Genomic DNA, 14,149 nt, shown 5'->3' with positions numbered 1-14,149 from the left:
CGCCGGGCCTGGAGCCCCGCGTCGGGGGCAGCCCCAGGGGGCGGGGTGGGTGGGACTCGGGCTTGGCGGGGCCGGGGCCGCAGGAAGCGGCCGGCGGGAGGGGGAGGTCGCTGCCACGTTCGGTCGCTGTGTCTGCGGGGAGGCCGGTCCGGGCGATGGAGCCGCACAAGCGCCTTGTCCTCGCGGAGTTTTTTTGTGTGTGTGTGTGTGTCTGACAGCTGCTGCTTTGTAGCAGGGTCCGTGCTGGGGAAGGGGCAGGGCAGAGCCGCGCGGCGGCGTCTCGAGCCGGGGTCTGGGACTCCGCCGGGCTCGCCACTCACCCTGCTCTGCAGGCTGACACCGGAGGCGAGCTACTTCTAACATGGCTTAAATTAAGTGCAGCTCAGGTCTCGCTGTGTAGCTCAGAGCCCGACTAGCAAAGGGGCAGAAAACAATGCTCAGCTAGGATTCAAATGATAACCCCGTCAATAAAATAACCAGCCTTAATATGTCCAGTTCCTTATGTGACAATAAATCCTGAATAAATATTGTGCGAGTATAATAAAGGCAAATTGGCAAAGGCGAAACTGATTATTTGCATTTCTGTTTTTAATGATTTCATCCCCTGCAACTTACTAGGAATATTTAGCTTAGGTTAGGTAGCATCTAGTACTTACTTCATCTTAAATGTTAAAGTTTACATTCTAATGGAAAGTTGGTATTGTATAAAGTTTTCAGAAGAGTTTAATGTGGTATTTGAAACATTGACAAGCATTAGTATTCAAAAATTAACACCTGTGATTTGTTTACTAGGAGTGGAACTCAGTTTTTATATATGGTAATACATGTTTATTAGATATGTTTAGAGAATATTAGACCCTTTGTACCTATTTAATAAGTCAAACCCAGCACCTGACACAATTAAAACAAACTAACAAAGCCGAAACAACCTTCAGATGCTATATGTTTGTATTTGGTGAGTTTTAACTTTGCATATATATCTAAAACTGTATTTTCACTTTTGTAGAAACCGTGTTGCATTTAATGCCATTAAAGTCAGTACGTTGTGGCAAGCTGATACTTGTCATTTATGTTTGTGTCATGGTAGCCAGACTAATAATCAGTAACATTGAGCAGTCTCCAGGTGCTGGGGACGGGGGACCAAAATACTACCTAAATTAAAGATATGACTTTTAAGTTAATAAAAAACAACCCCAAAACAAACCTACAGATAGACTCTGTGTGGGCAGAATAGGTTAGTAATTCAGGTTAGAATTGCAACTTTGATTAATCTTCTTGGCCCATATAATGTAGTTTGTAAGGTATTTTATGTCTCCTGTTAGACAACCATTGCACTGTAAATAGCTGTGTATATTGAAATCAAGTTGTGAACTAAATATTGAATTTCACTTAAAATTGTTTTTTTTTTTTCCTGTGTTGGTTTAAAAATTCGAGTGCCATCTACATTTTTTATTTAATTTTGCCCTTTGTTGTATCTGGATTCCATTTCTGTTTCTACCTTCTTATTTGGTAGTTGTCTCTGAAGGCCATGCTATTGCTGTAGCAGCTTAATGAACAATAGGAAATCAGGCTTCTTTTCAGTGATGGCACAGTAGTGTTGTCCTAATGCCATATATATATACAGGTTAGCTCTGCCATTTTTGGCTTCTGTTCTCCAGAACTTGGGCCAGTAGCTTAGAATGGAGGAGAAGTCTAGGTTTTTAAGTACTTACCAGAAGAGAGCTTCTTAGAAAGGGTCCCTTTTTAGCTTAACAATATTTCCTCTAGAAGTGTCATTACCCTGCTGTCTGCTGCAACTGTTCTTAAGCAATTTTAGCCTGTCATCACTGCTTAGGAACTATGATGCCAATACATCTTATATTTGGATTGTAGACATAACTGTAACTACAAAATAAGATTTAGGTAGCTTAGTGATTTTAGTGCTTCTAAAAGATAGTCTTTACAACTCTGAAAACTGAAATCTTCTGTCTGACCCAAGCAGTCAAGTTTTTTCTGTTTATATTTCAAGTTTTGCTATCCCACCAGTATGTCCCAACGGAGAGCGTTTCAGTTTTCATAACTATTCCTTGTTTTCTTTTCTGAGACTTCCAACAAGGAGGCCAGTTGTGCAGTAGGGGTGGAGATTGGAGGCACTCTTGCCTACTAACATCATGACTAAAATTTGCAAATAACTTTTTATAGGCCAGTGAACAGCGTTAAGATGGTAAACATTTTGACATTGCCTGTGTCAACTGTATTTGGATTATTACCCAGAGGTGAAAGGCATATTCCAGCTTCTTGAGCCATATAATAATCTTCCAAATCTTCTTCTCCTTGCTCTCCTGCAAAAGAAACACAAAGGTAGTAATTAGTCATCTATCCTCTGTATGGTTCCTTATATTGATCTCTGAGTAGTAGGTGTCTGATAAATTTGAAACTCCAGCATCTCACTGGCTGCTGTAACAGAGGGAACTTACTATCTCTTCTTCTTTCCCCCTCTTCATTTCCCTTGAAAGCTTCCTGATAGCTCTGTGTAGTTGGGTGAGGAAAGGTCTACACCAGTCTACACCTCTCCCAGCATCTCCTGGCTGCTGCAAGGGGAGAGAGCAGGACAAAGGTCTGCTATTCTTTTCTTACCTATAATTTATTCTTATTGTGTTCTCTTCCACTATTGGTAACTGCTGTGTATTCCTTTGCTGATGCCCATGGCTTTCCTCAGCAGCAGCCTAAAATTTGAGATTCCAGCAGCTTCATTTTTGGCTACAGTTCTGATAAGCAGTAATGAAACTGACCAGAGTCGTCTATTTCTTAACACTGCTGCTTCTTGGTGGAGTTACTCAGGGTGCTGCTGCTTGGCAAGTTATGAGCTGCCAGCAGCATCAGAACTGCCTACAGACTCATGGAGACAATACTTTATTATTACATTTGGCTCAGGGTTGAAAGATTGTCTTTAACATAACAACGTGGTCTAGAAATTTTTGTTTCTGAAATAAAAGTTCAAATTCTACAAAAACTTATAGTTTAGGCCCATTTATCAGGGAAAACTTTCCATTTAACCTGATAAATGGATTTTTTCAAGGCATGGCTGTAATCATTACATTTTCTATGTTAGGAATTTTATTTGTGGAACTAGTCAAAAGTTTTGAAGTAATTTCCCAGAGGTTTGCTATAAATTTAGTTTCTCTAGTGTTTTTAGTTCAAAATGAATTTAGTAGTGGTGCATGATGCTGGATAAGCCTCATTGGATGGTGCTCCATCAAAATAGCTCATCCTGGTTTTGGAGGGATAGCCTCTGGGGATGGGCGAAGTTGCTGTGGAGGAGACCTGCTTTTTCACTGCCTGTAAAGGAAAATATCTAAAGAAAGTGCATTTTCTTTTTATCATATTTAAGGTATACATAAATACCACAATGCCATAGGGTGAGATCTTGTAAACACTCACAAGTTAAGTAGGGTGGTACCTCTATCAATATTTGGATGGAATATCTCCTTGGAAAACTCAGCCAATCTTGGTCATTTAGTAGGTAACATTATTTCCTCTAAGTGCTCACCTATACGGAGAGTGACTATAGCACACCAGCTTGCTGTTCAGTAATGTGTCCTGTGTGGACGTTATTGCAGCACAGAGAAAGTCCTGGAGTTCAGCTTGGCTTGAAACTATAGTTAGCCAAGTCTAACACTTCAGGATTTTTGCTTGGCTAACTATGCTTTCAAGCCAAGTTGCACTCCAGAACTTTCAGTGCACTGTAGCAGTGTCCACACAGGATGTTACTGCGTGGGAAGTTGATGTGCCATACATTCACAACCTGGCTTGCTGTGCGGTAACTTGATGTGTAGAAAAGCCGGTCAGCAAAATCAACTTCCCGTGCTGGTACGGCACAGTTATGAGGTACCATCTTCTGGAAGAGATATTAAACAAGGTCCTGATGACTTGTGGTCATTAAACAACCCATAGCACTTTTTGCAAGACTGAGTGTTGACCCAAATGTTCCAAGCTAATTTCCATTTTAGATAATTCCATTTCATCAAGCGAAATCTCCCTGCAGTTGCTATTAGATACATTAGCCAGTTTATCATAAATTATTCTGTAGAGGTGGTCTGTATGGTTAAACTGATGATATAGTTCACTTTAATAGTGGGTGAAGCAGTTCTTTATGGTGTTTAGTTTTTTTAAAGTTATTTGAAATTTTTCATGCTGAAGGGGCTACATAAATGTATGTTTTGTTATTTTTATTTAATACAAATGAAAATAATTCATTTACAGTGTATGAAAACATGAAATGGAATTGAAAGTTGAATTACAAGAACAGATCTGTGTAAAGTATACATCTTCTACATAGTAGATGAATTTGTTTCCATTTTGTTAACAAAAGAATGGATCCTAAATTTTGAACCTATGAGAAAAAACACTTCTTGTATAGCGAGTTGGTTTAACAGAGGTATTTTTAAGATTTAGTAGGCTTTATTAAGTGTATAAGTTCAAGTGTGCAGAAAAGAATCTTGATTAGCAATTATCAGCATTATTAATTTAAAACTGTTCTAAATATGCATAGAAACAAACAGAGTGTACCAGCCACTTTCAGTAAAGTGTTGAATTTGAAAAATACTGAATGTTATGAAAAACTCTTGGTTAGTTACCTAAGTGTCCACTGTATTTGCTGGGCTATAACAGAATGTTTTGTGAATGTCAGAAATAAGCTTTATATGGCAATGCGATTTTCTTTCCTGCCTGGTAGATGAGGTCAGCGTCAAAACTGACATAGGTTTCAATGTGGTGATATGCAACTTGTATGTATTTATACTGTGAAGTAGGTAAAACTCAAGATGACCATGCAATGGTCTAGAAAGGACAACTTTCAAAGTCTTCTAAGGAATGTAGATATAAATATACATTACATTAATGTAGTTCCTGAGTTGGAAAATTTAAATACATAGAAATCAGAAAAGTGGTTTCTTCAGCAACTTTAACCTCAGCCATGTTGCACCTGTGAAGTATTTTAGGTAACTGTTTATGTAGTGTAACGTAGATATTGAGGTATACAGTGTGTGGAGTGTGATCAAGATCCATTGCTATAGGAAACATAATATAGGTTTGCTTTTCAAATCGGGGAGGGCTCTGTGAATGAAGTGAATGCTTTTATTTTTAAATAAATGTCTTTACTCCTGATTGAAAGGCAGGTTGGGAGCCAGGATATGGTCCATAATCAATCAGTAGCGCAGTTAGTCTCCTAGCAAACAGCTGGGATACTGTGATGGGCAGCACATCTTCTCCTTTTTGCCACCTTGTCTAAGGATTCTACTTGGATTATTTTTTAATGTGTTGGATGCTGTACAAGACTTGGTCCCTATCCCAAATATCTTAGTTTGAACTGATCAACAATAAAAGAAAATGCACTGGCAGACCTAAAGGGAAGTTCTGTTTTACAAATTTATTTTATTGTATTTTTTTAAGAAAGGAGAATGATAACATTTTTCCTGATGTGGGTTAATATTTTGCGGGTGCTGGAAGGTCCAGATTATTTGTGGCTCATTTTTATTTTAATAGAAAAAGGGGTACAGATGGATTTGGAAGCTTTTTGAAGGGACAGAGATTGAGGACTGCGTTCAGTAAAGCATGAGTACTAAATTCCATCCTTTTTTATAGTACGTGGGTAGGTGCTTTTCATTTTCTTGGCTGCTAGCAGCTTCTGCTCTACACAGGAGTTGGCTGCTTTCCTTAGTAATGGCAGCAGTCTCTTCTTACAGTAGCTGTGGGTCAGGCTGACACAAATATGAGTATTCAGTCCAATTTGGAGCCATCAATGGGAAGATGGATGGGGCGGACTGGTAAAGGGAAGTGTACTGCTGCTTATGCTGCGGCAGGAAGCTAGATTCTACTAGCACTGGGGGTTGCTAGTGCTTAGTGCTGAAAGTTACCAAAGCTGATCTTCATAGAAAAGGACTGAGTTTGTTTTTGGAATGATTGCATTTATCAGCTATAGTGTCCTGTATTTATTTTTAAAAGAGGTTATTAAATGTTGAAGAGCAGCTGGCTGTTCATTATTGGCTTAGATAATTTTGAGAAGAAAACATTTTTTTAAAATTATATATTAAATTAAATGTATTGCTATAAAGATGGTATTTCTTTTCTGTTCAGATGTTTTTAAGCCTTTCATTTCATATGATTCCCAAAGTATTTTAAAAACTATACAACAATTATTTCAGTCATCTGACGTTTTAGCCACCTCTGTGGCAAAATATATCCGTTCAACAGCCCTCAGCTACACTACACTAGGAGTGTAGGGCAGAAAATGAAAACCGCTAAATCCAGTTAACATTACAGGAGTAATTTAGGAAGGCAGAGTTTAACTTACCATATTAATAATAATTTACTTTGAACTTCTTTCTAAGACTATCAGAGTATCTTAGAGACATTAATGAATTAAGACTGCCACGTTGCTGAATCAATAGCACCGCTTCTTAGAGGAAAACTGAGTACAGAGCAGAATGTCCTTCTTAGCTTTTGTTCTGGTCACATGACAACCCAATGTAATATAGATGTAGGGTCTTCCCCTTCCTTTCTTCTAATTGCAGCATGTTTTTATTTGGTGTTTTCTATTTCTCATCTTCAGTATACGTCTTGGATGGCATCCGTGTCAAAGTAAATGAATGCAGTTCGAAAGAAATTCAGTGCTTAGTTGAAAAGCTGGTGCCATTTTGTATAATGACCAGGGAAGGATTTTTCAACCTTTCAGTGCAAAAAGCAGTGCATGTGTCTGTAGGGAACATTTTGGGGCTGCACTTTGTTAATCTGTCATAATGACAAACCACATGTTCATTTTCCTGGACGTATGCTGTACTTCCAAATATACTAAAAGGGTTATTAAATTTCACAACTATTGCATGATGAAGTGGCAAGGATTTTGGATTCTATGGAGTGGAAATACAGACAGCTACAAGTTAATGTTGCCCCACAACTTAAAATAATTCTACAATAAATTTTGCTATCTCTTCAGTGGAGCAGAAATACAAGATCCCATTGTAGTTTAAAGTTCGCATTTGTCCAACAACTAACTTATAGAATTGGATTGGCTGGAAAAAATGCTAAATTCAATAAAATTGGCATTGAGCATTTACTTTTGCCAATTAAAACCACATTTTGTTTCATTTTAAGACTCCCTTTTAATCAGTTTATAAGCTATTGCAAATGTGTACAATATTACTTAACTCCCTTTTAGAAAAAGTATGAAGCAGCAAAAATTTGAGCATATTGTGTCAGAAGAAAGCATTTATTTATTTTATTTACAATTTTTGAAGCGTTGGCAAAAACTAGTCAACGTATCAACACCACTCTTCAGTTTTGCAATTGAGGGAGGAGCAAGAAGCTGATACGTGGAGGTCATAGGAAGAAACCCAGCAGTGATACAAAAGTCCCTATTTTTTGTTGTTTAGCTTTGACTAACATTTATCAGTAAACTTGCAGCTTCATTTTGGCAGCTCTTTTGGCTTAGACCAAAACTCGGAAGTTTTGTAAACTTAGAAAAGAATCTATACTTAATGACAGTGTAACTTGAGGACATAGTACTTCAGTGTGTAGTATTGCATGGCAACTCAGTTTAAATAAGATGAAACTGACGGTAGTATACAGGTTTAATGGTACAGTTGTGTATTCTCTTATCAGTGAAAAGTGTTGTCTATGCTAGTGGTTCTTAAACTAGGGCCACCGCTTGTTTAGGGAAAGTCCCTGGTGGGCCGGGCTCTTACTGGCTACGGTTCGCCGCTGCAGGAAGAGCAGCCAGCACATCCCTTGGCCCACGCTGTTTCCCACAACCCCCGTTGGCCTGGAGCGGCGAACCGCAGCCAGTAAGAGCCGCGATCGGCCGAACCTGCGGACGCGGCAGGTAAACAAACCGGCCTGGCCCGCCAGGGGCTTTCCCTGAACAAGCGGCAGCCCTAGTTTGAGAACCACTGGTCTATGCGCCTTCTGTAGCATTAAAGAATTAGAAATTGGTGGCAGCTAGTTGTTACCCTCTTTCCATTTGTTCTGTTTTATGCCCTATCCTTTGTTAGTCAGCCTTACACAGATTCCCTCATAATCCTGATTAAGACTTACTTTGTCAAATTTACAAATTTGTCAAATAAAATATGTTGAAGTCGATTATTTTTTCTTGTCTCTCTTCAACAGGCTTATGTTTTTTCATTAAAAATAATGACAAAATGGATACAATATTATGTCTACTAAAGGGAAACAGTGAGTTTCAAGCATAAAGGTTGAATACAAAAATATTTAAGTAAGCGCTTATTGTTAAATATTTTCTTTAAAAGGAATGTAAATAATTAAGAATCTAAATTTACCAAGTGCTCCCTTTTCTCCTGTTTTTAATTTTTAGATGACTTGTCACTGCTTTGTTCTGCCGGGTTTTGTAGTCACTCTGACTCTGTTAACAGTGCTGCGATTGTACAAAATATTTCTATTGTGGACTTACTTTTACATTAAATTTTGAATTCTATTTAACATCTGTAAAGAGGAAAATTAACACTACTATCTCAAATAATAAACATTATAATAAGGGATCTACCCTCCACTTGACACTGAATGATTAACATTTTCTTACATCAAAACACTTCGTTTTATAATATTGAGGATTCTGAATGACCTAATTTGAGAATATTAGGAGTTTAATCAGATATCTGTGTAAGGGTTATGGAATTTGTATTTGTTTTAAAATTGGGTTGTAATCAAGCTTGTGTTTAGCACAAGTATCAGAAGATGACCCATCTTAATAAGCACTCAGGCTATTAAAGGATGCATGTGGAATCTTAATGATCTGCAATTATATAGGTTTCAGAGTAGCAGCCGTGTTAGTCTGTATTCGCAAAAAGAAAAGAAGTACTTGAGGCACCTTAGAGACTAACCAATTTATTTGAGCATAAGCTTTCGTGAGCTACAGCATCCGATGAAGTGAGCTGTAGCTCACGAAAGCTTATGCTCAAATAAATTGGATAGTCTCTAAGGTGCCACAAGTACTCCTTTTCTTTTTGAGATTATATAGTCTTACTTTAAAAGAACACTCGCTTGTCCATTAAGCCGTAATGAGTAAAGTTGTTTGCATGGCCGATGTGCATTTTTTACCTTTATTGTCTTGTAATATCATTGTTCACAGCCATTTTATAACCTTTTACTCTTTCTCTTTTAAAGTTATTTTGCTCAATTTTTAAACTTTTTTCTTTCCCCTCACAGAATTGGGGTGTCTGAAAGATAGCCTTACTGTGATTTAAAAGCAGTGTCAAAAACATTCTTAATTTTTCTTTATCATTTGCATCCTACCTATCACATTGTGACACTGATCCTGCGAAAACTTAGGTACCTTATGCCCGGTGAGTAGTCCTATTGAAGTCAATGGGCCTACTTATAGTGTGAAAGGTTAAGAACATTTGTAAGTCTTTGCAGGATCAGGGCCTAAGTTGCATCATAGATCATATGTTCTCCAGTCACGCAGTCTTTAATTTGTCAAAGTGCATATGCTAAATTGTATGATGAACTTTTGGTAGCCATGCAGTTTAAATAGTCAACTTATATTTACAGCCAGATTCTGTACCCCTGCGTAGTACCTTGCGATTGATTTAATGGGACTGCTTGTGGAGTGAGAATAGCCTTACTCATTAAGTACTTTCAGAATCCATTAAAGAACATGAATGGATCAAAGAGGACTTAATCTGATGAAGTCAACAGAGAAAGGGAAGGATTGATAATTTGGGGAAAAATAGGAAAAACAACATATTTTCTGTACTATGTGGATGATTTAAAAAAAAAAAAAAAGAAAACTAGGCAAAGGCAAAAAATAGGCAATAGATTAAAAAGCAGAAAAATTAATTTGAAAATAGGTATTGGGTTTTAAAAATTGAAAAATAGAAATAGGGCATGGGTTAGAATAAAATAAAAACCCATTTAAATTGACCCATCAGTGACCCACTTAAATCAATGGGATTGTTCACAATGTACATACAGTTTAAAGACGTAAGTATGTAAATCTTAGCGGGATCAGGGCTGAAGAAGTTTTATGGTCTTGAACGCTGACCTTCCAAAGGATACGCAAATCTTTTTATTGTCTAAATGGAATATATTTTAAAAAAATCACAATAGATATTTTAAGTAGGGTACAAAGACTTCTTTCCTATCTCCAACAATTGTCAGATTCCTTTAATTTGCCTTTCAGAATGGGTCTGGTCATGATTTATTTTTGTTCTTTGATTTCCTTTTTTTGACTACTGAAATAGGGTTCTGATACTTGGAAATTTTGATTCTCTTGAAATTTGCTTTGGTTTAAGGAAAAAAACAAACAAGTCTGTTGTAGCACTATGTAAAGCTGATGATGAAAAATGGTTGTAGCTTATAGTGTCATGGCTGGGAAGGATTAATTAAAATTGCTATAGTCTAATTTTTATATGTATCATATAATTTTACCTTTAATGTAATAGAGATCACTTTTGCTGAATTGCATTCAATCATTAATATGCTTAACAGATAACATTAGAAGCAGCCTAGAATTCAATAGGCTATATTGTTGTTGCCAAGTAAGAATAAAATCTGGTATGCCTTTACTTGAAATTATCTAGGTCTAGAAAGGTATGACTACAGCCGAGCCTCAGTTTAGTATAGTTTCCCATATGAGGAAGTAGCTTATGGAAAAACATCTAGATATGGGGGTTCTCTTTCTTTGTTGCAGAATCATATTTTTGCAGTTTAGTACCTTTTATGCATTCTGTTTATGCACATTCGACCTGGATGTGGGAGGAGTACATTATTTGAGCCAGTTTCCATTTATTCTACTAGTATATAATCTGAACTGTTCCATTGGTCATAGATAATGATTTTAAATGTAAGGCGCTCAGGTTTGTGTTACAATTGTTTGAATTATATTACAGAGAGGATCGCAAAAGTCTTAATGGCAGTGTTAAGCCAGTTTCCTGGTCCCTGTTTTTTATTTTTACTTTCACGTAAGATTGCTTTTCAGCCTAAAATCTAGGGGTGTCATGACCACCTTCTCTTTCTGTATTACTAGATGGGAAAAGACTCTCCAAAACTTTTTGGTTTTATAAAATGGAGTTAATGGTATGGAAGAAGCGGAGAGCCACTCGGAAGAAAGATACTGTTTTATTCCTCCCTTTCCTCCTCAGGGACCATGCCCTGTTTGCTTCTGAATCTTCAACCCCACTCCCCCGAACTGAAATTGAGCAGTCATTGAATATACATATGTTTCAATATATTCATCATATGAACTAAAGGGACACTGACAACTATGCATTTTTAAAACCGATTCATTCAAAAAACACTTTTTCTGGTAGAGCACTTTTTTACAGAGTTTGTTCTGAAATTAGAGCTTGAAACTTTTTTTTTTAAATAGGGTTTTTCTGCTTCTCTGATATTTACAAAGAGCCTTTATATAATTAAGTTCAGACCTTCTCATGCCCAGCTCTTCTCTTTGTGCATACACCTGTCTTCTGCATTTTTAGTTTCATCAGTGCATTGTTTCTTTATTGAAGGGCTTTGGGGGGAGAGTATCCATATGAGCTGTTTCAGAGCAATGCATGAGAGCGATAGTGTCATTTTAGTGCATGACATGGGAAGTGTACTTGCCCATCAACAAAATAGTGAAACTGATTTTATAGAGTGCTATCAAATACCAAAGTAAACGAACTGGAAAAATAATTTTTTCTCCCTCCAATCTTTCAGTTTCAGCAGTGTTAAGTATTAATCTGCTATTGGTACAAATTTTTCAGGTTGCAGTATGATTTTTCAAGCTGTCAGTGTTTCTTGTAATGTGGCTATGGTTGTGCCTTACAAATTGTGGTTTGAAACTTATCTGCGAGAAGATGGGGGAGCTCTCAATATGCTGTCACAGGAGGAGAGATTTAGTTTATAGTCTTAACCGTAAAATCTGTCGCTCCCCTACATAGCAGCTTAAGTAAGATATTTTGGAAGAAAGAAAGTGCAGGTTTACGTATCCATTTTCAAATGTTGCTTTTTTGGGAGGCTATTAACTCTAAAATTATAAGACGTGGGTAATTCATACTACTTCCACCACACTGTACTTGTAGATTGCTTACAGTTTGGGAGAAACAATTGACAAATCACATGATCTATATACACACACTATTTTCCACAGTGGGTTGAGAGTTTTTTAAATTATTACAGAACTGATATTAGAATAAACCATTTTGGGATATTGCTTCAGGGTTACATAGTGAAACTAGATTTGATATCTTACTCAAATTGAAGGATATTTCATAACTTTTCCAGATGCCAAAACTATTCTTTATATAGCTATATACACAGAAAGATTGAGGTAATTTTTGTATGATTCTGAGGATTCTTATAAACTTTATATTAGAGGATTTTTTTGTAGTAAATGTAAAAGAAACAATAGCATACAGAAATTTTGTGTAAAGGTAAATATTTGTCAAAAGGCTGACTTTTTTTTTTTCCCCCCAGAGGTGGAAACAAATGAAAGCTTGACATGAGGGATGGTGTGTGGTGGGTGTGGTGTCAACTAAAAAAATTTTTGCTTCTTACATCAACACAATTGTCAACTAATATCTGATTGAAAAATCTTTCTTGCTTTTGAATATATAAGATACCAAGAACACAGCTTGATATCTCAGATGCCAAGTGGATTTTACAGTTCTGGCAGTTGGAGTGAGTTTGACAAGTAAGCTGTTGCGAGTGGATAAATATAGAATCCCACAGTGCCACTTCTAGGAATTTTCTGCCCTACAGTTATTACTGTTCTGTAGTGTGTGTGTCTGTGACAGAGCATGGATGCCCTAAACTAACAGTTTTTTTAATTGCTGACATAGATTGGGAGCAATATGGTTGTATAATACTGTTCTGTAACAGGTTTATAGTCCAGTCCACCCTTACATTGTTTAAAAAAAAGGGGGGGGGGCAGCGAAAACCGACACCAGGAACCCTAGCAGACACCTGTCTTAAGGCACATTTTCTCTCATGTAGATGCACCCTTAGAGTTGTTTTGGCAAATAACATTTTATTTTAACAGCACTGAAAAATTGTGCTCTAAACCTAAACTTTCAGCCATTGCAAACCCAGTTAAATAAGTTAAGAATTCTTTTGGAGGTGGATCTGCTGTAAATAATCACTTAAATGATTAGTGGGGTGGAGAAGGAGATTCTACCGCCAACTCCATAACTACTGGTAATACAGATCCCTTTTTCTTCTCTCTCTGTACCTCTGTTATTGTTTCCTCACTATCCTTCTACATGGAATTCTTGTAGTAGAGAATGGGTCAGTTTCCTTAGCAGTTTAATCTTTGAAATGTGGAGATTGGCTCAGGTTATATCTTATTGATAACTACAGCATGTCTACATAAATAAAAACACTTCATAAATACTGACTTGTGCCAATATTATAAATATTCTGTAACTGATTCTAGAAGAATTTGGTTTTATTTATGGTAGAATTTTAGTAGGCATGTCACTTATTTATTCAGAGAAAATTGAAAAACCACTGCTTGTCCTTAGCTTCTGGTCATTGGTCAGTGTTTTCCCATCACCGTTTTCCTTCTGCAGCATTTTTTGCATAGATATAACTAGAAATAGTGTCAGTCTGGTGAAGACTTCTGAATGCCTTGACTCTGAATGACGACATATTTTGGGATCACTTCTAACTCCACTGACATACAAGGTAGGGAGGACTACTTCACCAGTTTAAAAGAAGAAAACATTAGATTGTAAACTTTGGCCCCAAACCTATTTATCTTATTTGAGAAGTTAGTTCCATTGACTTAAATGAGGATAACGTGGGCATGATTTGACCCTACAGATGAATGCTCACTAAGTGTACTTTCTATACACTTAAATGGTCAGAATGCTCAGAGGTGTCTGAGAGTATTTGAGATGATGATACATTTAGCCCCTCTATGAACCAGAGGTACAAAAACAATTATACAGGTGTAAAACTTGTTTTCTTTTTCCATTAACACGTATTCTGGCATCAAGGTGTTAGGTAGGGCTCAGCTAGAGACTAGTTTCCCAAATATTTCCAGCTATTAAACCTTACCAAAATATTTTCCATTACATATAGTAACATTTTCACATTTAGAAAAATCATAAATGTTTTATACTGTTCTATATTAAGTAGTACATTTTGGGTTTACTGCAAGTGGTTTTAAAAC

General features: G+C 36.9%; 1 protein-coding gene across 5 annotated transcripts in view; it reads left to right on the top strand.

The window, feature by feature from the left end:
- Nucleotides 1–14,149, top strand: part of NCK2 (NCK adaptor protein 2) — a 148,555-nt gene that overhangs the window by 1,223 nt on the left and 133,183 nt on the right. Inside the window, exon 2 of one of the 5 annotated variants that reach the window (XM_037897749.2) lies at nucleotides 2,496–2,596. The exons of 3 other annotated variants lie outside the window; for them this stretch is intronic. The gene's annotated coding sequence lies outside the window, so the exon portion shown is untranslated. Of the gene's footprint in view, nucleotides 1–81; nucleotides 956–2,495; nucleotides 2,597–14,149 lie in introns of those variants that run through there. One more of the 5 variants, XM_043536443.1, reaches the window with a different exon arrangement.

This window comes from Chelonia mydas, chromosome 1 (genome assembly GCF_015237465.2).
Source record: "Chelonia mydas isolate rCheMyd1 chromosome 1, rCheMyd1.pri.v2, whole genome shotgun sequence".
In the NCBI taxonomy this organism is placed as follows: domain Eukaryota; kingdom Metazoa; phylum Chordata; order Testudines; family Cheloniidae; genus Chelonia; species Chelonia mydas.
The sequence above is the reverse complement of the archived record's forward strand: the minus strand, read 5'-3'. Positions and strand labels throughout refer to the sequence as shown.